At 51.3% G+C, this 25,371-nt stretch overlaps 2 long non-coding RNA genes across 2 annotated transcripts in view; both read right to left on the bottom strand.

The window, feature by feature from the left end:
* Window positions 1–3,926: 3,926 nt before the first annotated feature.
* LOC120887336 (uncharacterized) lies at window positions 3,927–11,108 on the bottom strand. Its single transcript, XR_005730546.2, has 2 exons — window positions 7,679–11,108; window positions 3,927–6,617 (listed from the first exon to the last, which is right to left on the bottom strand). It is a non-coding gene; the product is annotated as an uncharacterized LOC120887336 (long non-coding RNA).
* A 4,078-nt stretch (window positions 11,109–15,186) lies between these two features.
* The window catches only part of LOC120887511 (uncharacterized), a 41,919-nt gene continuing 31,734 nt past the window's right edge, over window positions 15,187–25,371 (bottom strand). The window contains exon 9 of the long non-coding RNA XR_013427145.1: window positions 15,187–15,449. This is a non-coding gene — a long non-coding RNA (uncharacterized LOC120887511). The remainder of the gene's footprint in view (window positions 15,450–25,371) is intronic.

Below are 25,371 nucleotides of genomic sequence, written 5' to 3'. Positions count from 1 at the left end.
ATCATGTAACCAGGACAGACATCTTAAATAAAGCCAGGAAGAGTTTTGAAAATTCCATCAACAGAGATAGGAAAATTGATTTAGTGTTCAATTAAAGCCCCATATGTCCAAGGCCTACCATTGCCGGGGAGTTTTACAGATGTGCGTTTAACGCATGATCCATGGAGGAGCCACGCGACCTATTTATGTTTATCTGTGAGGACGGGCTGAAAGGAGCTACTTTAAATCAGTGGTTCGATGGCTCCGTCTGGACATTCATGATGAAAGGCCCTGGTGGCTGAGCAGGGTGTGGCCAGGATTCGGCCCATCCACGGGGGAGTGTGGGAACGATCTGTGGGGTTCCCGGAGTTCTGAGGATGGGCCCCCTGGGGCTCCCGGTGACCGCCCAGCACCGTGTGCATCCCAGGGCCTCACTGGGAGCACACCGGGAGATGGTTCCAGAAATGCCAGGCCAGTGCAGGGGTCAGCAGTTGGTGGACCCCTGGGGGCAGTGCGGAGGACCCCTGGGGACCACAGTGCTGTGCGAACTGGAACTGGGCTCACCCCCTGCCCAGCCACTGGGGCCTGTCGAGCGAACTGTCCCCGCACGTGAGCACGGTCCAGACCCCAAGCCAGGCACTGGGCCATCCACTCGTCTGCCGGGTGCACTACTGCAAACATTAAAAGGGGTCCCCAAGAGCACTGTCACCCCCACTTGGCAGCTGAGTCAGGAGATGCTGACGCCCACTCGTGGGCATGGCACTGCTTGGTCACTCATCCCCCGGCACCTGCCTGGACCACAGACATCCCAAGCAGACAGGGGAGGGGGCCTCACCTCCCGCTGTTCTGCAGGGGTCCATGCCGTGACCCCCAGGCCCACTCAGACTCCTGGTTCCACTCTTCACAAGGCACAAGGACGACCACGTCTCCTCTGTCTTACATTCAGCTGGGATGCACTGTGGTGTGGATGTGGGTGGGACGTCCCACGTTCAACGTGTGGACTGTGATGGCCAACACGAGGATTCAAAGAGTAAAACCTAATCCAGCCTGGTGTTTACAGGGTGCCTTTGGGAAGTGATGAGGGTGAGACAGACTCACAGGGAAAGAAGCCTAAAGACACGCACACAGTCGCCTCACTTGCCACGTGGCGCCCTGTGTCACCTCACAACAGCATCACCAGAGGCAGCCCTCAGCCTCATGCCTGCAGAACCGTCAGCCAAAATAAACCTTCTTTCTTTCTAACTCACCCAGTCTGTGGCCTTGTGTTATTGGCAACAGAAAACAGAAGAATACGGTTGCTCTTCCACTCGGAACCTGGGTGCGAGTCCTTCATTTGTGGGTGATCTCAGCACCCCTGAGGAGGTGAGAAACGTGGTCAGCACAGGGTACATTAGTCCCTGGGTGCCAGGAGCAGCAGAGGCTCCGCCCCACAGGACCCTGTGAGAAACTGGAACACACCATAGAGCTGTCCAGCCTGGGGCTAAGGAAGCTGCTTACCCCCAGCTCCCTCCCCTCCCCTCGCCCTTGAGGATCGCTCCTGGGGCACATCTGCCTGCCTGCGACACAGGCCAAGGATACCCAGGGCCCAGAGAGCTCCCCATAGTGTCAGAAGAGTCACACATGGGGACTGAGAGGTGCCCCTCGTGCCGCCCTAGGTCAAGGCCAGCGTTGTGGTAGCTGCTGCTGACCAGGCCAGTCCTTAGAAGGTGTAAAGGCCCTGGCACGGGAAAGAACTCTGCACGGCTCTCCATCCCTGTGGAACGTCGCCCGCGAGGGACAACCTAGGGCACGCAGGTCCCAGGGCTCGGAGGGAGCGAGGGGCCTTGAGATGACCGTGGAAGTCACGTGTCCATGGTGGTCACACACTTGCTTCCTGGGACCCAAAGATCAGGAGGTGGAGTTGGGGCCTTCAGGTACTTTCTGGAGAATTCCTTCATTCACTCGTCCAGTTAGCAAAGATTCATTGAGCTTCTACCATGGAGCCGGCCCCGTGATAAACTCTGGGGACACAATGACAAACTAAACTAAACCAGCTCATGCAGTTCTCTGTGGCCACCGAGTGCCCCTCGGCCACGAGTGCGCCCTCTGGGACGGGCCTCCAGGAACCCAGGAGAGAAACCACCAGGGCTCCCGGGGCTCCCAGTGGATTTCCTAGCGTCGTGGCATGTCCAGCAGCGTGTTCAGCCGACTGCTTGCTTTTTCCAGGGAGAGATCAGTGTCCTCACCCAATGGGGCCAAGGGTGAGGACAAGGCCTGCCTCGGTGGCCTCAAGGTGCCAGGTTTAAATTCAAAGTGCTCAGCACGCGCCCTCGCTCCAGAGTGCACGCTGTGAATAATTAGCCGAGTCCCAAGTGGCCGGCGTCAGGCCTGGAGAGAGCGCGGGCTGCGGCTCAGCCTGCCGCCAGGGAAAACCAAAGAGCACGTTCTGCTGTTTGCTGCTGCACCCGAGGCTCTGGAGCACCAACCAGGCTGGGGACAGTGCAGCACGGCTCTGCTGAAACCTCCGCTTCCCGGCTTCCCCTTCAAAGACAGCCCCGGGCCTTTGTTTGCAGACTCGAAGCTCCTCCTGACCCAAACTGCCACGGCGCCTTGGAGATTAGAGGCTTTGCCAAGGCCACCGAACTCAGGGGATTATTATGTCCTCTGAATTTCCTGGATCTTAAGGTCACTTGGATTTTACTTGCTGCTCCATTTCTCTATTTGCTTCTTCAAAAAAAAACCTGTCAGTACCAGAATGATCACAATCACAACAATAGCATCCGTTTACCCAGAGGCTGGTGGGCGCGCTCTGGCCTAGCCTCCCGACTACCCTAGAAGTTAGGGTTCTAGTGGACACCGCGGGGCACTGCCGGGGCCTCTTTGGTGGTCAAGCATTCATTCCCCCAGTTGCTAGAAGTGTTACCGGCTGACCACTCGGCCACGTTCCTCCCTGAAATTGCACCCACGGCTGGAAGGTAGCTGTTCACCCACCGTCACCCTCCCCTCCCACCCCCAGCAGCCTGCAGCCTATGACTGGCCCGCTCATTGCCTCCAGGTGGGAGGATGATGGCGGGGACATGAGCTCCAGCTGGCTGATGATCTTGGGGTCTCTGCTGCCATCACTGCCTAGTTCACTCCTCCTTCAGCTGAATCCTGCTTCCCTCACCCCCGAGCAAGTGCCGAGCTCCAGAACATTCCCCTAGGCCCCCACCTCAGTCAGAGACTGTCTCCCGAGGAACCTGACCTGCTGCGGCCCTGTGGTGTCTGTTCTGCACAAAAGAAAACAGAAACTCAAAGAGCTGAGGTGACCTGCCCAAAGCCACACTGCCGGGAAGAGTGCGCAGGGTCAGGGTGGCAGGCGCCAACTCTGAAGCTCCTTCAGCCCATCCTCCCTTCCCAGCCCTCTGAGCAGAGCTGAAATGGCCAGTAATGGCCTCCCGACTCTCCTGGTGGCCCTCTGGCCAAAGGTCTCCCCGAGAGTAGCTCAACTGGTAGAAAGTGATGTTGAGATCTCGGATATGCAGAAGCGAGTCTAAAATTAGAAAAGGAGAGAGAGAGGGAGAGGAGGGGAAGGGGGGAGAGAGAGAGAGAGAGAGAGAGAGAAACGGGGGGGGGGGATTCCACCCAAATAAAAGAAACATCGGGGCCGTGAAGAGGAGTACTGAGGGGGAGGGGGAGGGGGAGGGCAGAGTTGGGAAGCAGTGGCGGGAACCTGACCTGACTTCCTCATGTATACAGATGACTATCCCACCGTGAGTCCCACCATCATGCACATCTACAGATGCCAATTTTTTTAATGTAAATAAATAGCAGAAAGACAGTGACGTTGAGGAAATGGATCGGGGAGGAAGAGGGGGAGGGTAAGGGTAAGTACGGAGAACTAAATCAGAACAAATCATATGCCGTCCATTTAGATTATATCAAGATGATTCCTAATGTTACGTTTGACTAATAAGAACGATAAAAAATGGAAAAAAGAAAAAAAAAGGAAAGTTTATTTGGGCCCTGGACGCAGAGGTTTTGGTCTGCGATCCATCGGCTCCCTTGTTTGGGACTATGTAAGGCAGGACGTCATGGCGGGAGCCTGTGATAGAACAACCTACTTGCCTCATGGAGCAGGAGGCCGAGAGAGGGGAAGGGGCAGGGATCCCAACATGCCCTTCGAGGGCACTCCCCAGTGACCTAACTTCCTCCCATTAGGCTCCACCCCCTAAAGGGTCCAACAGCACCACCAGCTGGGGACAGAGCCTTCAGTGCATTCCCCTTTGGGGAACATTTAATATCCAAACCACAACACCTCTGTTAGGCTCAGTTAGCGTATCAGTTGCCTCTTGCTGCAGTAACAAATAACAACAAATTCAATGGCGTACCCAGCAAAATGTACTGCCTTGCAGTTCAGGAGGCCAGAAGTCTGACATGGACCTCACCGGGCTAAAGGAAAGGTGATGGGAGAACCATGTTCACCTGGACTTCTGAGGGGAGTCTGTTTCCTTTGCCTGTTTCTGCGTGCCAGAGTCACCCACATTCCTTGGCCCTCAGTTTCTTCCTCCATCTTCAAGGCCAATACCCATCTTCAAGTCCCTCTCTTGTTCTTTCCCTTCTCTACTTGCCTCGATATTCCTTGTCCTCTAACTTGACTCTCCTGTGTCCCTCTTATAACAACCCTAACAATTACACTGAGCTCATCCTGTAACCCAGAACAAGATGCTATTTCCCCACTCTTCAATTCCTAACTATCATATCTGCAGAAAGAGAGAGAAAGAAATCCTTAGTGCCGTGTAAGGGAATCCATTCAGGGTTTTCACTGTGAACATCTTCAGGGCTATTATTCGGTTTATCACAGTTGGGTGTGGGGTGAGACATAAAATGCCTTCTTTCTAGCTTCATGTTAAAAAATAATACCAATCCCAAATCATCAGATCAGAAGGTCGTTCTGTCATATTAGCACAGCCTTGTCAAAGGAAAGCTGAAATTGCTTGTGCCCCAAATCCCCAGGGTAGGAGGCATCCATGTGTCTTGCAAGATAGCAGATCTTCTTGGCTCCGTTTTGCCGCTAACGCCATGCCCGCATTCTCAACATTCCCAGCTCTGCCAGGCCATGACTAACCTCGGAGACTTCACTAACTAGACCCTCGGGTGCTGGGATCCTCTTGTGTGCGTCTCTCAGTAACTCCACAGTGGTATCTGCTTTATGCCCTTAGATCTAAGCCCAGAGTTATCACAGCCCCAGATGCTCCGCAGTGACATGAGAACCATCTTGTCCCACCTACACTGTCCAGTATTGCCGCCACCGGCCACATGTGGTCGTTGAGCCCTTGAAATGTGCTTTTCCAAATTGAGATGGGCTGAAAGTACAAAATACACTCCAAACCTCAAAAACTTAGTACAAAAAAGAATGCGAGACTAAGAAAAGACAGACAGGGAACTTAAATACATTTTACTAAGGGAAAAAAGCCAATCTGAAAAGGCTGCATACTGTATGACTAAAACGACAGAACATTCTAGAAAAGGCAAGACACGGTAAGTAAAGAGATCAGCGTTGACGGGGCTTGGGGGAGCAGGCAATGGACACGTAGCACGGGGGTATTCAAGATGGTGAGATGATCTGTGTGAAACCGTAATGGTGGATACATGTCTCCATATATCTGTACCAACACTAGGATGTACCGCACTAAGGGTGAGTCCTAATGCAAACTGTAAACAGTGGGTGATAATTTGGTGCCAATGTGGATTCTCAGTTGTAATAAACGCACCACTCCCGTGGGGGAGGCCATGCGCATGTAGGGCAGGGGACTACGGGAACTCTCCATCCCCTCCACTCCATTTTGTTCTGAGGCTACAACTGTCCTGAAAAATGAAGTCTACTTTTTTAAAAAAACTATTTAAAAATGAAAGATACCTCATTGAGAATATTTTGTGTTAGTCTGCATACATAACAGTTTAAATATATTAGGCTTAAATAAAACATTAAATATTATCTAGGTGAATTCCCTTTGTTTCTTTTTACTTTTTTAATGTGACGACTAAGAAAGTCATAAATTCTATAACACTACATTCTTGTACAAGTTCTATAGAATTATATGATTCTCTAAATTCTACAATTATATAAAAATCATACTTGTGGCTCATCCAGACAGAGCTGGTCTGATCAATCAGGGTCCACAGTGGCTGTCTCCTCCCTTAGTCCCTGCAGAATGCTGGCTGTAAAATCCACCTGGACGCGGTGCCAGCCACAGTGCCTGGTGCAGACGTCTCAGTCGGTGTTTGCTGAATGAACGAGGGGCTCAGTGGGTGGGCACCTTGGCAAGCACAGAACAGTTCTGTGATAGCACCGTTCTCTAACTCTCTTCTCGCTCTTCTCCACCCCCTACTCTGTCGGTGAAATCAGCGTTCTGCATGCCGTAGGGACGGAGGGACGTTCTAAACTGTTTGACATCCTCCATCAAGTCCGTCCTAGAAACAAGTCCCCTACTGTCAGGCCCAAGGAACTTCCTGTGAGTCACTATAGTCGTCCCTCCACCCCACCTCCACCTTCAGCAGAGTAGTTCCTGAAGTTGCTGTTTCTTCACTTTCATGCTCATCTGTGACCCTTCTCTCCTTCCTTACATTTTTGAACTGTACTTGGGCAGAAATTAATCTCCACATTGTAGGTGAAGTGGCTGGAAAAAAGAAACATCAAGTTGCCGTTGAAAGGTCAAAGATATTTGGTTTCCCAGATCCCATGCCCAAGCAAAATGTATGAGCAATCAGATGTCACTGTTCAACCAGAAAGACTACAGTTGGGCCAAGACTCACTTTATCATATTTTGCTACAGAAAATTTAAAGGACAAACAAAAATCTAAGTAAACAAAGAAAAATGTCCTACCCTCACACCAGCTACAGTCAAATAATAGCATATTTTCTTCCAGTCTTTGTGCCCAGGAGCCTACATAATTGACGAAAGTGTTTTCACAGCTCCTCTGCCCTACTTTTCCATTCAACATTGCAGCATAAATATTTACAACATCACTTCAAACTCTTCATGGGACAAGTTAAGTGCCACATGTGGGTGAACCATAATTAATTTAATTTTGTCCAGATTGTGGGTCCCTGAATGGTTTCCTGCTGACCATTATGACAGACCCTTGCGCACATATTCATGGGTAAATATGTGCTCCACTCTGTGCTATTTTCAAGACAGAAACCAAGAATTACAGTTATTGAGTCAAGCAGTAGAGATAGATGTGGGCCCTTGATGTATCCAGCAGCCTTGTACAAAAGAAATCGACCTAACTCCACCCAATGGTTATGTTCTCTGCTCAGTCTTCATCCCCAAGGGAGAGGCGCTGAACACCCGGAAAATGCACAAGGAGCCACTGATCCTCCCTGGTCCCAGGCCACAGAAAGATCTTCTGAATGTTTGGGCTGAGAACAGATTCCTCTCAGAGAGCAGGGTGGGAGGAGTATTTTCCCTCAAAATGGGCAGGAAAACTTATGTGAGCAATCAGACCATTTTGTCCCAGGAAACAGAACAAAACATGAACTTAAACCATCCTGAGGGGAATGGAGTATACTGACTCACATTGTTCAAAAAGAATAGCGAAGTCGTACACAGAATTGAAAGGGGTACAGGAAAGATGTCCCCAGGCAGTAAAACTGCGTCTTGACACTACCAGCTTCCCCTCCACACGCACCCATATTTCTTTCACTTTCTCAACCCTCTATTCATCTATTTCTCACCTCTCTTTTCTCTCCTTGGCTCCGTACCTTCATATTTTCCATTATAGAGAGGAAAGTGCTTTGCACAATATCTAGCACACAGTGAGCATTCAACTATAGCAGATATTCCCCTTTTCACCTGTCAGGAAAAAAGAACAGCAAGCACTTTCAACTTTACATTCTCCTTTATTTTTACCGCTAAAAGGAAGAGTGACTTTCCCATAGCATCTATGAATCCCAGGGAACAATGTGATTGGTCTCTGCAAAGGTCACGTGACCACCCACAGAGCCAATGACTGATGCCTGAGGAATAGAGTTCACCGAGAACCTGCACCTGAGTCCTTTGACAACCTCACCGGCCAGACCTTTTATCAAAATAAGGAAGAAGCAAAAATTGATGGAAAGTCTTTTAAAAATGACTTCCTTCACTGAGCATGCTCATCTGTACCCACAGGCTCCAAGAACGACGGGTTACGAAAGCAGGGCGTGGACATTTGGTAAGAGTTGTCAAAAGCAGACAACATTCCTCATATTTGAATTTCACTTTTAAAAACAAGGAGATGATGGGAAGATACCCGATTAGCATCAGGCACCCACCTTCTATTGATTCCAAACAGATACTGTATAATTATGCTCCTTACCTGGAGATCCCATATGCCAGACGACAAACGTTTCTCTGCAATTATCTGATTCTGTGTTGCATAATTTAGACATTCAAGTTGTCAGGAAAGAGCTCTTATCCATAAATATAAAATTATGTATGTGTATCATCCGGTTGTAAGACAATCAGTAAACAGGGCATTTAAGAAAAGTGTACAGTAATTACTGAGGCCTGCTGTTTGGGGGCATATTACCTAACCAGGTAATGAAATAGCTGAACACGGTCTTCTATTTAATTGTCATTCATGGGCAGATAGGAAGATATTCTGCAGCTTTTAATTAAGTCATAGAATAGCTCAGCTTTACTGTGCACTAGGTAGAAGGTGGTTTTATTTCTTTTTCTTTTTTTAGTGGGATGAACTGAGCCTCACTTCTCTGGCACAGAATCTAGAAATAAAGGTTATGAAATCTTCAATAGAATTTTCCACATCCCTTGAACATCTGCCTTATAGGTAAAATGAAAGAATTCTCACAAGAGTTGACTGAAAGTCAACCTCGGGATTGAGACAGAACATTAGAAAAACTAGTTATTTTTTGAGTGCCTACTATGTGTCAGATACTGCGCAGAGCATTTCCCTTGTTTTGCCCCATTAAAACCCCTGCTTTCTGCACAGGATGAAACCCAGACTCAGAGGGCTGGTGTGGCATGTCAAGGTCACACAGCTCATGAGCGACAGAGCTGGGACTTGAATCAAGCTGGTCAGACTCCAAGGTCCACGAGCTGGCTGCCACAGCCTGGACTCACAAGCCGGCAGCAGAAAGGAATCAATGCCAAAGTTTCCTTCTAACTGTCAGGTTCCATGATGCCAATTTTTGTAGCTCTACTCATAAATGGCACGAAAATAGCATCTGGTGAATCAGGGCTCAGGGGAACCAAATTCTGCTGGATGGTTCTGTCATCTGTTGTCTTTTGCAAGGCAAAACCTGTCGGAGCTCTCATGCGCTGCAAACCTTATGCCTTCCCCTGAGGACGGCAGACAATCGGTTCCGCAAACGGACCACAGTCTACAGGGCACAGATTTTGGATCTGAACTGCCTGCGTTCAAACACAGACTCCACTATTCCCCAGCTGTAGATATAGGCAAGTAACCAAATGCCCACCACCACAGGCAGACAAAAGGCTCCAGATGCAGTCAGCAAAGAGTCACCCTTGTGGGAGGAGGCCTGGGAGGGGTGTGAAGAGACCACCCACCGGGATGCTCTGAAACAGGCCGGCCAGGATGCCAGATACCCAGAGAGGAGAGGAGCCCAGGCAGAAGAGTGTCAAAGCAGCTCAGGTTTCCAGACAGAGGCAAAAGAAGACCACAAGGAGTCTCAGACACAGATGTCCCCAGAGCCAGGATGGTAGTAAACACTGTCAAAGCCACCTGTGAGCAAAAATGACGACAAATGGGAAGGGGGGAGACAGGGCCCACCGCTGCACACCATCGAGTACTGCCCGTGGGATTCTGTAAGTGTCGAAAGCAGCCCAGAATCTAGATTTCTGCAGGACCTCTGGTTTTTTGTTTGTTTTTTTTTTAAGTGTTGATTCTATTTTACTTGATCTCAAGTGCCCCCAAAGGTCCGTGTGGTAAACCTTGGACCCAGTTTGGTGCATTTGGGAGGCAGCAGAAGCTTTAGCAGTGGGAGGTCTTGTGTCGCTTGGTGCAGCCGTTGAAGGGTAACGGGACCAGCCTCTTCCCCTCCCTCTCTGTTGCTTCCCAGCCATGAGAGGAGTGATTCTGCTGCCTCATGCTCCCACCAGGGTGTTCTGCCACAGGCCCAAAGAAATGGGGTCAACCAAATATGGACAGAAGCTTCTAAAACTGTGAGCCGAAATAAGCCTCCTCTCCTGATTATTATCTGGATAATCTCTGGTATTTGTTATAGTGTCGGAAAGCTGACTAACATGGTGGGTAACAAATTTAAAAGAGCTAATAACATAGTGGCCCAAATAAAACATCCACAGGCCAGACCCGCAGCACGGCTTCCTAGGAGCTGTCTGGTCTAAACTGGAAGCCTCTGGTACAGCCACACTCTGGGCTGGCTCCTTGCATCTTGGGTCCCTTTGTAGGCCTGCCTCCTGCCTCCTAGCGATGCTCCTGAAGGGATGTTCCTGCTCTTTCTAGCACCTTCCAGCCACAGGTGGACATCCTCCACGCTAGAGCATCCTCTTCCAACCTTCCGAAGGACCGAGGGCAGAGCCTAGCAGCCAATCGTGGCAGGCACTTGCATAACAGTGAAGTTTTCCTGAACAAATGCTCATCACTTATTTAACACATATTTGTGTGGCGCTCACTGCCCCAGAAACTGGAAATGCACAGAAACACGGCTGCTGCCCTGGGACGCTTCCTCCTTCCCCGCGTCGTGGGGGCCCAGGTGCAACTCTCTGCTCCACCATTTCCAGCATGACCTGGTGCCACCCCTGATGTCCAGGTCTTTGTTCCAACCCTTCTTGCCACCCCAGCATGCTCCCTTGATCTGGTTTTCTGGAGAATTCCTTACTTTCTGGTCCACTTCTCCAAGCTCCCCTTGCTCAATTGCAAATGCGTGAAGGGACGGTTCAAGCAGGAGGCCAGCCATGGAGCCTCCCTCCTGGGTGATCCCAGGCCCCGGGGGCATTGTTCTTGGAAGGTCTCCCTGCAGAGCTCTGGGAAGAGACTCGGTGTTCAGTGCCCTCTGCATCCATCGCCCCCCTGCAAGCACGGAAATGTGCTTCCTGCTGGGGGGTCTCAGAGCTAGAGGGGACTTAACCAATGGACTTCACCCCCAATGCACGGAGCCATCCATGGCCAGGGCCCCACCAGGACCATTTAAATCAGAACCCCTGGGTGTGGGGCCTGGGCGTCAGGACTGGGTAAAATCCCCCGGGGGGGGGGGGGCGGGAACCAGGGGCGAACCCAAGGGGCTCAGCTCAGCCACAGACCAGAAGAGCCAATCAGCCCTTTCCCATGTGTTACCAGGGATAACGGGGAACGGGAACTCCCGGACGGACTTCACTCAGGGGTGGTGAGTGTGGGTGCCTTGACTCAGGTGAAAGCCGTTAGTGAGTCCTTATTGTCCCTTGGTCCTCCCCAGGGGGTCCTCTGCCAGGACCAGCCCGACTCCCAAGAGGCTTCTGTGTAAGTTTCAAGTTCTGTATAAGTTTCAAGTTCCATGAGTGTGCGTGTGAGAGTGTGTGGGTGTGTGTGTGGGTGTGAGAGTGTGTGTGTGTGAGTGTGTGTGTGTGAGTGTGAGAGAGTGTGTGTGTGTGTGAGAGTATGTGTGTGTGTGTGTGAGACGTGTGTGTGAGAGAGAGTGTGTGTGAGAGACAGTGTGAGAGTGTGTATGTGTGTGTGTGAGAGTGTGTGTGTGTGTGTGAGACAGAGTGTGTGTGTGAGACAGAGTGTGTGTGTGAGACAGAGTGTGTGTGTGAGAGAGAGTGTGTGTGAGAGACAGTGTGAGAGTGTGTATGTGTGTGTGTGAGTGTGTGTGAGAGTGTATGAGTGTGTGTGTGAGAGTGTGTGTGTGTGTGAGACAGAGTGTGTGTGTGAGTATATGAGTGTGTGTGTGAGAGAGAGTGTGTGTGAGAGACAGTGTGAGAGTGTGTATGTGTGTGTGTGAGAGTGTGTGTGTGTGTGTGAGACAGAGTGTGTGTGTGAGACAGAGTGTGTGTGTGAGACAGAGTGTGTGTGTGAGAGAGAGTGTGTGTGAGAGACAGTGTGAGAGTGTGTATGTGTATGTGTGAGTGTGTGTGAGAGTGTATGAGTGTGTGTGTGAGAGTGTGTGTGTGTGTGTGAGACAGAGTGTGTGTGTGAGTATATGAGTGTGTGTGTGAGAGTGAGTGTGTGTGAGAGACAGTGTGAGAGTGTGTATGTGTGTGTGAGAGTGTGTGTGTGTGTGAGACAGAGTGTGTGTGTGAGAGAGAGTATGTGTGAGAGACAGTGTGAGAGTGTGTATGTGTGTGTGTGAGAGTGTGTGTGTGAGAGAGAGTATGTGTGAGAGACAGTGTGAGAGTGTGTATGTGTGTGTGTGAGAGTGTGTGTGTGTGAGTGTGTGTGAGAGTGTATGAGTGTGTGTGTGAGAGTGAGTGTGTGTGTGAGAGTGTATGTGTGTGAGTGTGTGTGTGTGAGAGAGTGTGAGAGTGTGTGAGTGTGTGAGCGTGTGTGTGTTTCACTCTCGTCTCTGTCCCCAACACTCCCCCCCACAAGTCACGGAGCCCTGTCACAGGGGAGGGCCCTGCAGTTCCGTGCGGCTGCTGGTCACGTGGCGGTCAGGAGCGCCTCTCCCCTCCGTTCACAACATTTTCTGGAACGTGACTGTGTTGTCTTTAAAGTGAAAAGTGAAGAAGGAGCAGCTCTGTGTTTTCTCCAGAGAGACTCCGAGTGGCCTTGGCCCCTCCCAGCAGTGAGAGGAGCAGCCCCCCACCGCCACCTGGGGGCCAAGCCGTCACCAGAGGCCAGCTGAGAGGACTTTCAAAAGGAATTACAGAAAATGAAGAGGGGAAAGGCGGAACCAACAAACAGGCTCCCTGAACGCCCTGCCCCTCCAAATGTCACCTCTCCAAGGACTCGGTCTTTCTGTGGCAAACGGCAGTGGCGCTGTCATCGGCGGCAGGAAGGTCCACCTCCTGGAGGCCACAGCACACAGGGCCTCAGAGAGGGCAGGGCACGGGGCCCGAGTCCAGCTCTGCCGTGGACTAGGCCAATCACTACCCTCTGACTCCGTTTCCCCTCTGTGAGAAGGCTCAGTAATAAACCAAAGTGGGTCCCTTGCTGCATTGAACCAGACGATGACCTCAGTGTTCATCAGTCCTCTGTTCACCTACCCACAAATGGCCATGGGCTTACTCGGCATATTCCCGAGGACACGGGCCTCGCGGCCAGGAGCAAGGCCTGTTGGGGAACAGGGGAAGACTGTGGTCCTCTGGCCAGAGAAGCCCTCACCGAGGGGAAGGAGTGGGCTGTGCGGACTCTGGGGAGGAAGACGTCTGGTGAAATGGCTTTGAGTGGGAGAAGGAGCCCCTGAGAAGGCAGCAGAGTGCCACCAACCTCACACAGAGGATCCCTGGGTAAGTCACTCAGCCCCCACCCCAGCTTCCTCATTGGAAAACAGGGACCAACCACGCCATCCCGCATTTTATTAGAAAGATACGCAGCGTCCAAGATGGCCCCAGTGAATCTCATCTCACACTGAATCGGAGGAACTGTGTGACCATTAGGATACTGTAGAGCCAATACCCATGGCTTCTGAGGTTAAGGCCTAAAAGATGTCAGAGCTTCTCCCCTGCTCTGTCTTGGGTCCCTCATTCTGGGGTAAATCAGACCCTATGTAAAAAAGACACCCAAGAAGGCCTCGGGGAAGGTGCATGTGGTGAGGAAACTCTAGCCACCCTCTGGCACCAACTTGCCAGCCATGTGAGGGCGCCATCTTGGAAGTGGCCCCTTCAGCCCCAGTCAAGCCTTCAGATGACTGTAGCCCCTGCCAACAACATGGCTGCGATTCATGAGAGACTCTGAGCCAGAATCACCCTCCTGAGCTGCTCCCAAATTCCTGACCCTCGGAAATTGTGAGATGATTAAAGCGTATGGCTCTTTTCATCTGCTAAGTTTGGAGGTAATTTGTCAGGCAGTAATAGAACCGGGATAGTTCCCCATTAAGGGATGAAGACGTATGGCCTAGCCTGATACGAAGCCCACCCTGACTCTTGCTGCCTTCTCTGGCCTCACCCCCCACTCCTCCTCCACATGCACCCCCTGGTCCTGACCCACCAGACTCACTGTGCACCTTTTCCAGCTCTTTGTTCACAAGTCAAAGCAGATGCCCTCTTCACAAAGCCTTCCCTGGGACAGATGCACCTCTCTCTGTTCCCACTGCACCCTGTGAGCACATCTACCAGTGCCCCGGTCACCAACTAACTATATTTTGCACATGAGAAAAGCCACGTCTTGTACATCTTAGCATTTCTCCTCAAGCCCAGCACCGAAAGGGCTCTATTAAGACGTGTGAAGGCTGAAGACAGTCCGTCACCACTTACTGGGCCACTTCTGTATGCCAGGTCACATCACCTCCTCCACACTAGCCGTTCACAGATAAGGAAACTGAGGCTCAAGAACCCAAAGGCCTAGTGACACACCCAGGACGGAAGCCCAGGGAGCAGAGTGAATGTCCTCACGACAGTCTCCTCTAACTAATCTCCCACCAGGTAGATGCCAATCAAATGAAAGAAATGTGTGTCCGAAACACTCGCAATGACACATCCTTGCCAGTTCAAGGAATGACCACTGCCCCTCATGATCTGCCTTCTCGGTACAGGCCCAGCGCTGGAATCCACGTTCCACAGACCCTTTGGTTTCATTTCCAAACGTCTTCAAGCTCCCACCAGGTCCTCTGCCCTGGGTTGGGAGCAACTCAGGTGGGTCATCCTGGCTCAGGGTCTCTCATGAGGTTGCAGTCAAGCTGTGGGCAGGGGCTACTGTCATCTGAAGGCTTGACTGGGGCTGGAGGCGCGGGCACTTCCAAGATGGCGCCCTCACATGGCTGGCAAGTTGGTGCCAGGGGCAGCTGCAGGTTCCTCACCACAGAGACCTGCTTGAGTGTCCTATGACAAGGAGCCCTGTCGTCTTAATGGTCACCCATGGACAGACCCTCTGCCTCCACGCCACCTGCAGACAGGGGAAGGAGGCCGGAGGGAGGCATCCCGCCAGGGTGAGTGCTGTTGGTGTAGTCTACTGTCCTGCCGCGCTGCTTTGTTCGGCTTTCGCTGCGATCCAATGGGTCCTGATGAGTGTATCTGGTATCAACGCGGATGTCCTGCGTACTCAAGCTCCGCATTGCCGCAGCGTTCCTGCCAGCAGAGCCGTGCTCCCCCAGGAACCTTGCCAACTCCCAGAGGTCCTCTCCCCACCCCCTCCACCCTGCTCAGATGACTCGGGCGTTTCTGCTGAGCAGCCACTTCTCTGGCCTCTCTTACCCTTAACGAGATTTTTGCCTTTGAACAAGGTCCCCACAGCCAGCCGTTGGTCCTCAGAGAATGGGCCTCGGGTTCCTCCTTCTGAATCAGTGGCGTTCAAGAGAACTTCAGGCAACGGTGGAGAATCGGGGCATTCTGTAGCCCGGCTGAGCAAGCTACAAGTGGTTACACCAGGGAGTGCCGGAAATGTGGCCAAGGTGCCTGGAAAACCAATTTTAAATTTTTATTTTATTTTCATTAATATTATCTTCAGGAGCCACATGAGGCTGGAAGCTGCTACAAAGGACAGCTCAGCTGTAAAAAGGGACTCAGTTGGAGCTCCTGGAACCTCCTGGAACCTTGATGTGCACCAAGCAGGGATCTTGTTAAAATGCAAATTCTAATCCAGCAAGTCGGGTGGAGCCTGGGGCTCTGCTTCTCTCAGCAGCTCCCAGGGGAGGTGGGTACTGCTGGTCCAGGGACCACGCTTTCAGTAGCAAATATGTGGATAGTGATGACACGAGCATTTACATAAGTAAAAAAAATGCTGTAAGCTGTGCACACAAGTTCCGTGCATTTTCTTATTTGTAAGGAGGTTGCAGAACAAACATCACATAAGTTCTATAGAAAATTTTAGTACTAATAGATTCCAACATTGCATGAGACACAGTAAGAAATTATTCACTGCTTACCTGAAATTCAGATCTAATTTGTTGCTGCTGCTGCTGCTGTTTTGCTAAAATGAGCAACCCTACCGCACGTTAAAGTCATCTGAAGAAGTGTATTTCTTTTAGCACCGATGCCCGATCCCCGCCCCTTCTCGGGGATCTTCATTGGTCTGGCTACAAGTGTGTTTGGAAGGTTCCTAAGTGACTATAACTTGAAGCCAGAGACGTGAAGCACAGTCTAGGCCTAAAGCAGGGGTCTTCAAATTCGGGCAGGTGTTATTATTCCCGGGAGAGCTTCTGAGAGGGCCCCTCCCCAGGGTTTCTGGGTCAGGAAGTACTGTTTGGGGCCAGGAACTTGCATTTCTAACCGAGCCCCTGGTTTTGATCCTCATGGCCCAGGGACCACACTTTGAGAACCTCTGGGTCCCTCTGTGCTGGCCTGGTGACCACGTTTACACAAAGTAGGAGCAGCCCACTCCCCGCGCCTGCTCGATCAGCAGGCGCAGAAGCAGCACAAATCCAGGGGCACCACGCAGTGCTGAGTCCCCATGGGCTCTGCCTCTTGTGCCGTGCTGGTGACAGGCGAGCAAAGCTGCCCAACCTCAGGGCCAGATGGGCCTGGCCCCACCACCTGCCGGCCCTGGGACCTGGGGACGGACGCCTTCTCAGAGCCCCCTCTGCAGAGGAGCACCTGCTGCTCTCAGGACCAGGGGAGAAGTGGGCATGACATGTGACGGGTGGCATCCAGCCAGCCGCTGTCACCCAGAGGGAACCTCAGCTCCTGCGCCACTGCAGCCAGGAAGCCACGGCCAGCGTCACGCCCTCACGGGCCCATGTCTGCGGGATGGGCAGCTGGGCCGGGCCGCCTCCCAGCCCAGCCTGAGGCCACGCAGCCCCCGCAGCCCCATCGGGAGGCTGTTCCAAGTTCTGGCGCCAAAGCCCACACCCAGAGGGTCTGGGTCCTTCACTGTTCTGGGATACCACAGGGCCTTGGTGGTCTTGAAGCTTCCTGATGCTCCTCATGGACAGACTGAACGCTGCTTGTGGAGGGCTGGCTGGGACCCGGCTCTGACCGACCACTCGACCCTCCGTGTCTCCTTCCCCCACCTCCATGACCACAAACGCTTCTCGCTCACTGGACAACGGAGGAAGGGATGAGCGAGAGGGTCACAGAGGCCCGGGGGCCGGCCCGTCGGCCTCCTCGTGTCACGGGTGAGGACCCGAGACTCAGAAGGAGTGAGCTGTTGGTTCGAGGTCCCTGTCCTGGGTGCTCTCCCACCCTCCGTGACGCGACCCAGCTGTGACTCCAAGTGCACCGTGTTCAGGCCGACCGTACGCCCGCCTCAGCTCTGGGTGCCCACAAATGTCACCCTCGAGCACCGGCCACCGAGAAGGTGCTGGTGTCCCATTTCACAGACGGAGAGAGTGACGCCTGCAGAACCTAGGGCTTTCCCACGGCCACAGGGCACCCGGGAAACGCTCTGGTCACATCCAGCGACACACTGCGCTAAGGGCTCGCGTTAGGACCCCCATGTCTGAGACACAGACCTTATGCCCTTGGTGACCAAGGACAGAAATCCTACAAGGCCACAGGTTTTTAACCGCTTCCACGGTCTCCATCTGTAAAACCAGCTGTGAAGTGACTGGAAGGAGCCCCTCGTGTTTACAAGAAATGGCTATCACTCTCAGTACAGCGGCCCGACGCCTCGGCTCAGGGGCTCTTCAAACTAAAGGAACCTGGACGCTCTTTTCACCAAGGAAACAGAATCCACCCCCCAGGGCTCCGTCGGCCAAGGCTTAGACCCTGTGGACTCCTGCTCAGACTTTCCTGCATCCGCTGGGATCTGGGAATCCGGAAGGACTATTTGGCAGCTCTTACCAGCCCCCTCCTTTCTCCGTCTGCCCTACCTCTACCTATTCCACGCCCGAGTCCTGTCCCCCAGCCCACTTCCCGCTTCTCTGCTGTTTGCATCGGAACCCGCGGGAGTTGTTAGAACAGGCTGAGGAGTCGGCGCCTCCAAAGCCGGCTCTGCCCCGGCTCCCATTTGGTCTCAGGCATGTGTCCTCAGACCGGCCAGTCCTTGATCGTCCACCTGTCGGATGGGAATAATCACGATGACACCTGCTCTCCTGGCGGTGAGGGACTAGGTAAGAAAATGCAGGAGAACCAAACAGCACCGCGCCCGACGTGCTCAGGAAAGGTAGTGGCTTTTGTCGTTTTGGAAACGAGGAGGAGGAAGGGGATGACCACGTTCCCAGGTAGCCTCTGACATCCACGCCCTCAGGTTTTGAGCCAAAGGCACTTTCACTCACTGGGCATGAGTGTCCCTGAACAAAACCCTGTGCCAAGCTGTCACTCTGCACGTACTCAACAAGCTCCCATTCTGGAGTCGTCCCGTCAAAGGGCAGCTCCAGCCCATCACCGTCTTTGTTGGTATGATTTATTCAGCCTCATCTCATTACAGTTCACTCTCACTGTTTTATAAAAGGTGATTAAAAACAGCAAAGTGAAATGCACTCGATCTGAAATCTCCATCAATATTGAAACGAGCCAGCAGGTCACAGACAGCCCATCTTTAACATCGTCAGCTTGACGCCATTGTGCTTTCAATGGTGAAAGAAAAGAGAGAAACTGGGAGCAGTGGCCATGCCTGTAATCCCAGAGGCTCCGGAGGCTGAGGCAGGAGGATCTCAAGTTCAAGGCCAGCCTCAGCAACTTTGCAAGACCCCGTCTCAAAATCAATAGAATTAAAAAAAAAAAAAAGGCTAGGGTGTGGCTCAGTGGTTATGCATACCTGACACCAATAAAATAAATAAATAAAAGACAAAGTTAAAGTTAAACATTGGTGCTGGAAATATTGCTCCGATGACTGAACAGATGTACGATGCTAAGGGAAGGGAACTGACACCATCGACCAGGGTCCTAGGACTTCGTTACATAAAGAGTTCACAAATAGAAAATCGATAGAGTCAGAATGACCAGCAGCTGCTTCAGGCTGGAGGTGGGCACAGGGTGCAATGGCACAGACTGTCTTTCTGGGAGCGGGGACGTTATGTACCATACAACTGTGGCCATGCTGGCGCCACTCTGTAATGAACAGCCACAGGATCACCGTCACGACCTGAGGGGTGGGCTCCAGGACCTCCTGAGGATCCCAAAGTCCATGCTGCCCGAGAACCTTCCACAGAATGGCGTGGTGTTGGCATAGGACCCGCCACACCCCTGTGTACGCCCGAAATCTTCTCTAGGTTCTTTATCACTGTAAACAAGTGTAAATGCGGCGTAAATAATTGCTTTGCTGAATTGTTTACAGAACATTGACAAGAAAGACGTTTGCACTGCTTCAGTACAGGAGCGACATGTTTTCAACAGTGGTGGGTCCAACCCACGTGCAGAGGGCCTGCTGCCTACTCTTCAAGTGGGTCCGTTCTTTGCTATGTTTGTCATACCTCAATGAAGCTTAGGAAAAAAATTAAAGCAAGGAGTAACTAAATGTATTTTCATATGTCTAATTGTTTTTTGGGTATTAAGGATTGAACCCAGGTGGGCTCTACCCGTGAGCTGCATCCCCAACACTTTTGATTTTTTTATTTGAGACAGGGCCTCACTAAGTTGCTCAGACTGGCCTCCAGCTTGCAATCCTCCGGCCTCGGTCTCCTGGGTCTGGGATCACAGCTGTGCACACCTGCACCAGGGTGTAACTCTTTAGGGAGCAGCCTCTGCACATACAACTGCACGCTTAGACACACACATTATCTAATGACGTGAAAGTCCACTGTTTGATGGCCCACATTTGGTTGGTATTTGAAGGTTGTGTAGGAAAGTGCTCACATGGTCTTGGCTGTGAACTCCTGGAAGGTGAGAATCAGGCTTCTCGACTCTGAAGCCCGGTGCCGGAACTCAGGTAGGGTAAACCAATCTGAAGATGACCGAGCTCCCCTCCTCTTGAGCGCTCTGAGGGCTTCCTGCAGCAAGCCCAGGAGAGGCCGTGGCCTCGCAGCACAGCAGGTCCAATCGCACACGGCGTGTCCAACCTGGCCCTCTGATCTCACTGCAAACGTTGGCTCTTTTCTAAAAAGCCAGCCCTGAGCAAGCAAATGCATTTCACTTTGCTCTGGCCTTTGCAGCTCACAGGGCTGTTTTATGTCTTGCCAAACGCAATTGCCTCATGTAGGAAGGCTCTTCCCGTCAGGTCCCTCCATAAATGGTGGGTTGCAGACACAGACTCCTGTGGCCTCTATCTGAAGTCCCCATACTTATTCTTCCTGACTCCTGTAACTGCAAGGAGATTTGCAAGGCTTTTGAAGTGCAGGCTTGCCTTTTGGGAGCATACAAGGTCCTCCTTTCCACGCGGGACATCCCAGACGTTCTTAATGACCCTAACAAGACCATCAACAGCCGTGAAGTTTCCACTGAATGGTGACTGATGAGGAGCCTGGCTTACTTCTGTACACGGTGCACCATGAATCGCAAGCAGACCATGCTGCAGAGTAGCACATTTGCATGCTGATGGGAATTTCTGGGTCTAAATCTGCAGGAATCATTCTGAGGGTGTCAGAGAATTGCCTTAAAAGGTTGGTGCAGAGGAGAACAGATGGGTACCGAGGAGCAGGCAGGATTTACACAAAGGCTCTACAAGCTCGAATTCAGTGTAAGGGAATCGCCTTTAAACAGACAGATCATTCCAGAATTCCGGGATGCAATGCGAGAATCAGGGCCCCACGACTGTGTTGCACACATTTCACTCGGTGCCTGGCTTCACCTGCATCCCAAGGATGGAGGCAAAGAACCTCCTGGGGATTGATCCCTGGCTATTTCTTGGTTCCTTTGTTCAAAGTTGGGCAATGTGGTTAGCAACAACTGATACTCCTCTTGGAGGATCAGCAGGGGACCAAGAACCCAGAGATTTATAAATGTCACAGCCGGCTCTGCCTGGCAGGAAAGACCCTGGGCCTGAAGCGCTGAGTCTACAGACACCGCGTGTGTCCAGCAAGGACACCGGGGGGGGGGGGGGGACAGCATTGGACTCCAACTCAGAGCCTCTTCAGACAGAAACCTGGTAATTAAGTAGCTTCTTTGAAATAAATAATGTAATGAAACTAGCATTGATTATGCTCCTCCTGCATGCGAGGCTTGGGCGCGTGCTGAGTGGTCCACTCTGCATCATCCTCTCGGCACCTCTTTCTCCAGGGCTTGGTGGGGCTGGGCCCTGTCTGCAGGTATGGCTGCAGCCAACAGAAAAATGTCCCTGCCCGCGGGACGGGTCCAGTCCTCTGGTGCACTTCAGGGAGGAGGAGAAGGAATGGAGGGAGCAGATGATCGATAAAATACAAATGCAAAACACGCCAGGTGGGTAAAAATACATGAAGAAGTATCCAGGGAGAGGGAAGGGCAGCGAGGACCGGAAGTGGGGGGACACATATTGGTGGAAGAAGTTTCCAGGCAGGGATCAAATATTCATAGCTGCACAACCATCACCCCAGCAATTTCACAACACTTCACGGCCTCGATAGGAAACTTCATACCTATCACCGTCACTCCTCATTCCCACCCCCTCGCTCCCCTGCCCGTCAGCCACTGACCTGTTTTCCGTCTTTGTGGGCGACTCTGGCTGGTGTGGGGAGAAGAGATCACAGAGCACGCCAGGTGAGAACAAAGGGACCCCGCCGTGCATGAAAGCCACATTTTCTCAGTCCATTCACACTCAGTCACAAAGAAGAAAGGAATCGCAGAATCTGCTGGTAAATGGGTGGGACTGGAGAACATCGTGCTAAGTGAAGTCAGCCAGACTCAGAAAGTCAAGGCTGAGGTGTTCTCCCATACACAGACCTGGAACAAAGTAGGGAGGGGAGAGGGGAGGTCGCCCATCATACAGCAGAGGGAAGATGGTGAAGTGGAAGGAGATGGGTGGGCGAGGAGGGACAGGAAAGGGGAGCAAACACAGGGTGAGTTCGACAGTCACGTTGTGTGCCTGTGTAAATAGGCCACGGCGAATTCCACCTCTAGGTACCTCTATAAAGCACTAAATTAATAAGTAAATAAATCAATAAAATGGAGATCCGTAGAGTAAGAGGAAGGATGATGTGGAGAGTGGACCACTTAGCACACGCTCAAATTGAGAGGGGGAGGGGAGGGAAATAGAGGCACCAGGGACTAAAAAGGAGCAAATTGAATTCCATGCATATGATTATGTCAAAATGAGCCCAACTGTTATGAATAACTATAATGCACTAATAAAAATACTTAAAAAGAAACAAGACTGGTGCAATAACAGGCAGTTCTACTGACATCCTGCGGTGGGTGCCATTATGATGCCCAGTCTGTCCATCGGGCACCTCTCCACCGCCCTTCCTGCCTGGAGGGGTGCAGGAGATCGGGCTCCTGTTCCCAGTTCCCCCTCCTCCCTGAGGGTTATAACCCCCTCCCTGAGGATGCTGCCTGGTGTCTTCCCACCTGTTGAAGTCAGATTTGGCCCCAAAACTGGCCCTGGCTGACGTTAGGCTGGAAAAGCTTAGATGCGGTTGATTTCCCCTCTTCCGCTTTTGCCAGCACTGATAACAAAAATAACTCCAGGTGGCCAGTGGCCCCAGAGAACAAGGAGGCAGAAAGCTTGGGTCTCAACTCTGTCTGGAAGCAGACCCGGCTGAACCAGCCAAACGGCACCCAACCTACAAACTCAGGCGTGAGACAGTCGCATTTGGGGGCAGTAAGATGCCAAGATGGGGACTGACTGGGACAGCCACTATTCACAGCAGACGCTGACCAAGCATAAGCCCCGGATCTTCACAGCCTCTTTTGAATCGTCATCAACAACCAGGTAGTGGTGAAGTGGTGGTTTCCGAAGCTGCTGGATCCATTCTCTCCTTAACCCTCACCGCAGGCCTATGCTGTCAAAGTTTCGTCCCCACAGAGATGAGGACTCCCAGGGCCCAGGAGCCCAGCCGCTGCTCCTCTGGTGCAGGGTGAAAAGAGAGCCCAGGATGCCAGCTGTGGCCTCCCAACCTGGGCTCCAGCCCTCTTCTGCCTTTCGACCCCCACCCTCCACCAAGCGTTCCTTAGCATAGTTTTATAATCCGTTAACAGATGCACCAGAAGGAATCTAGCAGAATTGTCTGATGGCTCAGGATATAAACTCAAGGCCCCCAGCTGGGTGCCTCTGCACCAGGTCTCTCAGCACAGCCCTTGGCAAGCTGCATTTTAATTGCTAAGCTCCTGTATTCATCTCCTGCCAGCCTGGACGCTTCCCCACACAGCCTCTCTTCCTCTCCATTATTCTGTGCCGTTCACAGGATCTGACCGAGACACAGGCCCAAGGACAATTTTTTGACTAAATTCAATCAAAGGTAGCAACTGGCTTTCTTAATATTTAATGCAACTCCATGTGCATTTAATCAAGCACCAGTGGTTAATGTGGAGACACCAACACCCCCAAAGAGCAATGTGTTCATCATGACAATGCAGGTTTTATTCCATTGGCCCACCCTGCATTCCAGGGTTTAGCCACCAATAAGCAGTAAACTCTGCGGGGGTGGGTACATTTGTATGAGTGACTGTGCTTATTTGTGTGTATATGTGTATGTGTGTGCATAAGTATGTATGCATTCCATTTGTGCATGTAAATTTATGGCTATGTCTCTCTGTGCATATATGTCTCTATGCATGGATACCACAGGTATACTTCTATGATTGTAAGCATGTATTCATGTACAAACACATGATACATGTCTGTATATATTACATGTGTGTGTTGGCATGTGTGTATATGTGTGACCATGTGCACGTATAACATGTGTCTGTGCATGTGATTGTCTCCAGGTGCATGCATGTGTGTTTTTGTGTACATTGCGTGGTGTGTACATGTATGCACATGTGCATTTTGTATTTACATGTGCATGCCTCTGTTTGCATATATTTGTGCTTGTGTGCATTTTTATGTGTGTGGCTGGGCATGCATGTGTCCCAATGCATGTGTGTCCATGTGCATGTCTATTTGTACATGCTTGTGCTTGCACTTGCACACATGTGGCTGTTTTTGTGCATATGCATATATGTCTTTCTCTGTGTGTGAATGTATACATGCATTTGTTTGAGCATGCATGGCTGTGCATTATGTGTTTGTGCATGTGTGTACATACATGTGTGCATACGTGTGTATACTCTCTCCATCTCCATCTCCTCTTCCACTTTCTCCTAACTCCACCCATCTCTGTCTCAGTCCATAGGCAGCTGGCTCCATTCCTCAGGGCTCAAGTTGAGGCAGAGCATTATGGAGGTAGAGTATGGCAGAGAGAAATGGCTCATATGACCTTCAGGAAGAAAAGAGAGAGAGAGAGAGAGAAATCTCCACTTTCCAGACACAAAATCTATACCCCAAAGCCCTGCCTCCTCCAGCCACACCCCACCTACTTCCAGTTACCACCCAGTTAATTCCTATCAGGTGATTAACCCACTGATCAGGTTAAAGCTCTCACAACCCAATAGTTTCTCCTGGAAACCCTCTTGCATTGTCTCACACATGAGCTTTTGGGGGACACCTCACACCCACCGTAACAGGTGAATGTTGTCCTTTCAGCCTATAAACATATCCAGGGAACCTCGTAAATGCCAGGCACCATTCTAGGCCCTCAGGATAAGACAACAAAAAATACACCATCAGCAATATCTAAAACTGAAACACATAAAATGGCTAGAATTTGTAAGGGGCTGAAAATTAACAGGAAAGGAAAAAGCCAGTGTTGCTGACAATATTTAGATCGCCAAACCTGACCCATGAGATTTGGACTTGATAGAAAGAATGGCCAGGAAAGTAACAAGCAAACAGAGAAAATGCTCCAAAGAGCTCAAGTCACCACCAGCAAACGTCAGGAGGAGAGAGAGATGGATGAGTCAAACGTTGATTGTAAAATTTAAACAGAAAATAATTGATCTCACAAAAACAATTTTGTTACAAATGAACATTTTAATGGAAAAAAATGGAAATGGCTTAGATGAGCTGAATAGAAAATTAAACCCTGGATTAAAATGGCTTAATGGAATTTGCTCCACAAAACACTTTGTGGCAGAAAATTAATGTCGCAAGAATTCTCACATCGATGCCTGCGTTAAAAACGTACGCGAGGTGAGAGAAGGGTAACGATGGAGGTGGGCCACCAGATTCTTCATCTGCAATGCGTGGCTCACGGACAGACACAGCCCCAGGCTAGTCACCGAGGCAAGAGGGCTCTGGGGAGGCCCGGCAACAGCAGCTTGGAGTGAAGCCAGAGACTTCTCCATCATCAGTGTCACTGCAGCCACCCGGGCACCTTGCTAAATGCAGATTCCGGTGCAGCAGGCCCGGGGCCCCTGGAGATCCTGCAGTCCCTGCAGCTCCCTCCTGCCTGTGGGTGCTGCTAGTTGAACAGCGAGGTCTGCTGGCGCTCTGTGATGGCCCCAGCGCACTCCTCCCCCCTCCCGTGCTCACATCAACTGTCTGCTT

Source organism: Ictidomys tridecemlineatus, chromosome 10 (assembly GCF_052094955.1).
Source record: "Ictidomys tridecemlineatus isolate mIctTri1 chromosome 10, mIctTri1.hap1, whole genome shotgun sequence".
Taxonomy (NCBI): Eukaryota; Metazoa; Chordata; class Mammalia; order Rodentia; family Sciuridae; genus Ictidomys; species Ictidomys tridecemlineatus.
Note: the sequence above shows the minus strand (reverse complement) of the source record. Positions and strands in the feature narration are given on the sequence as shown.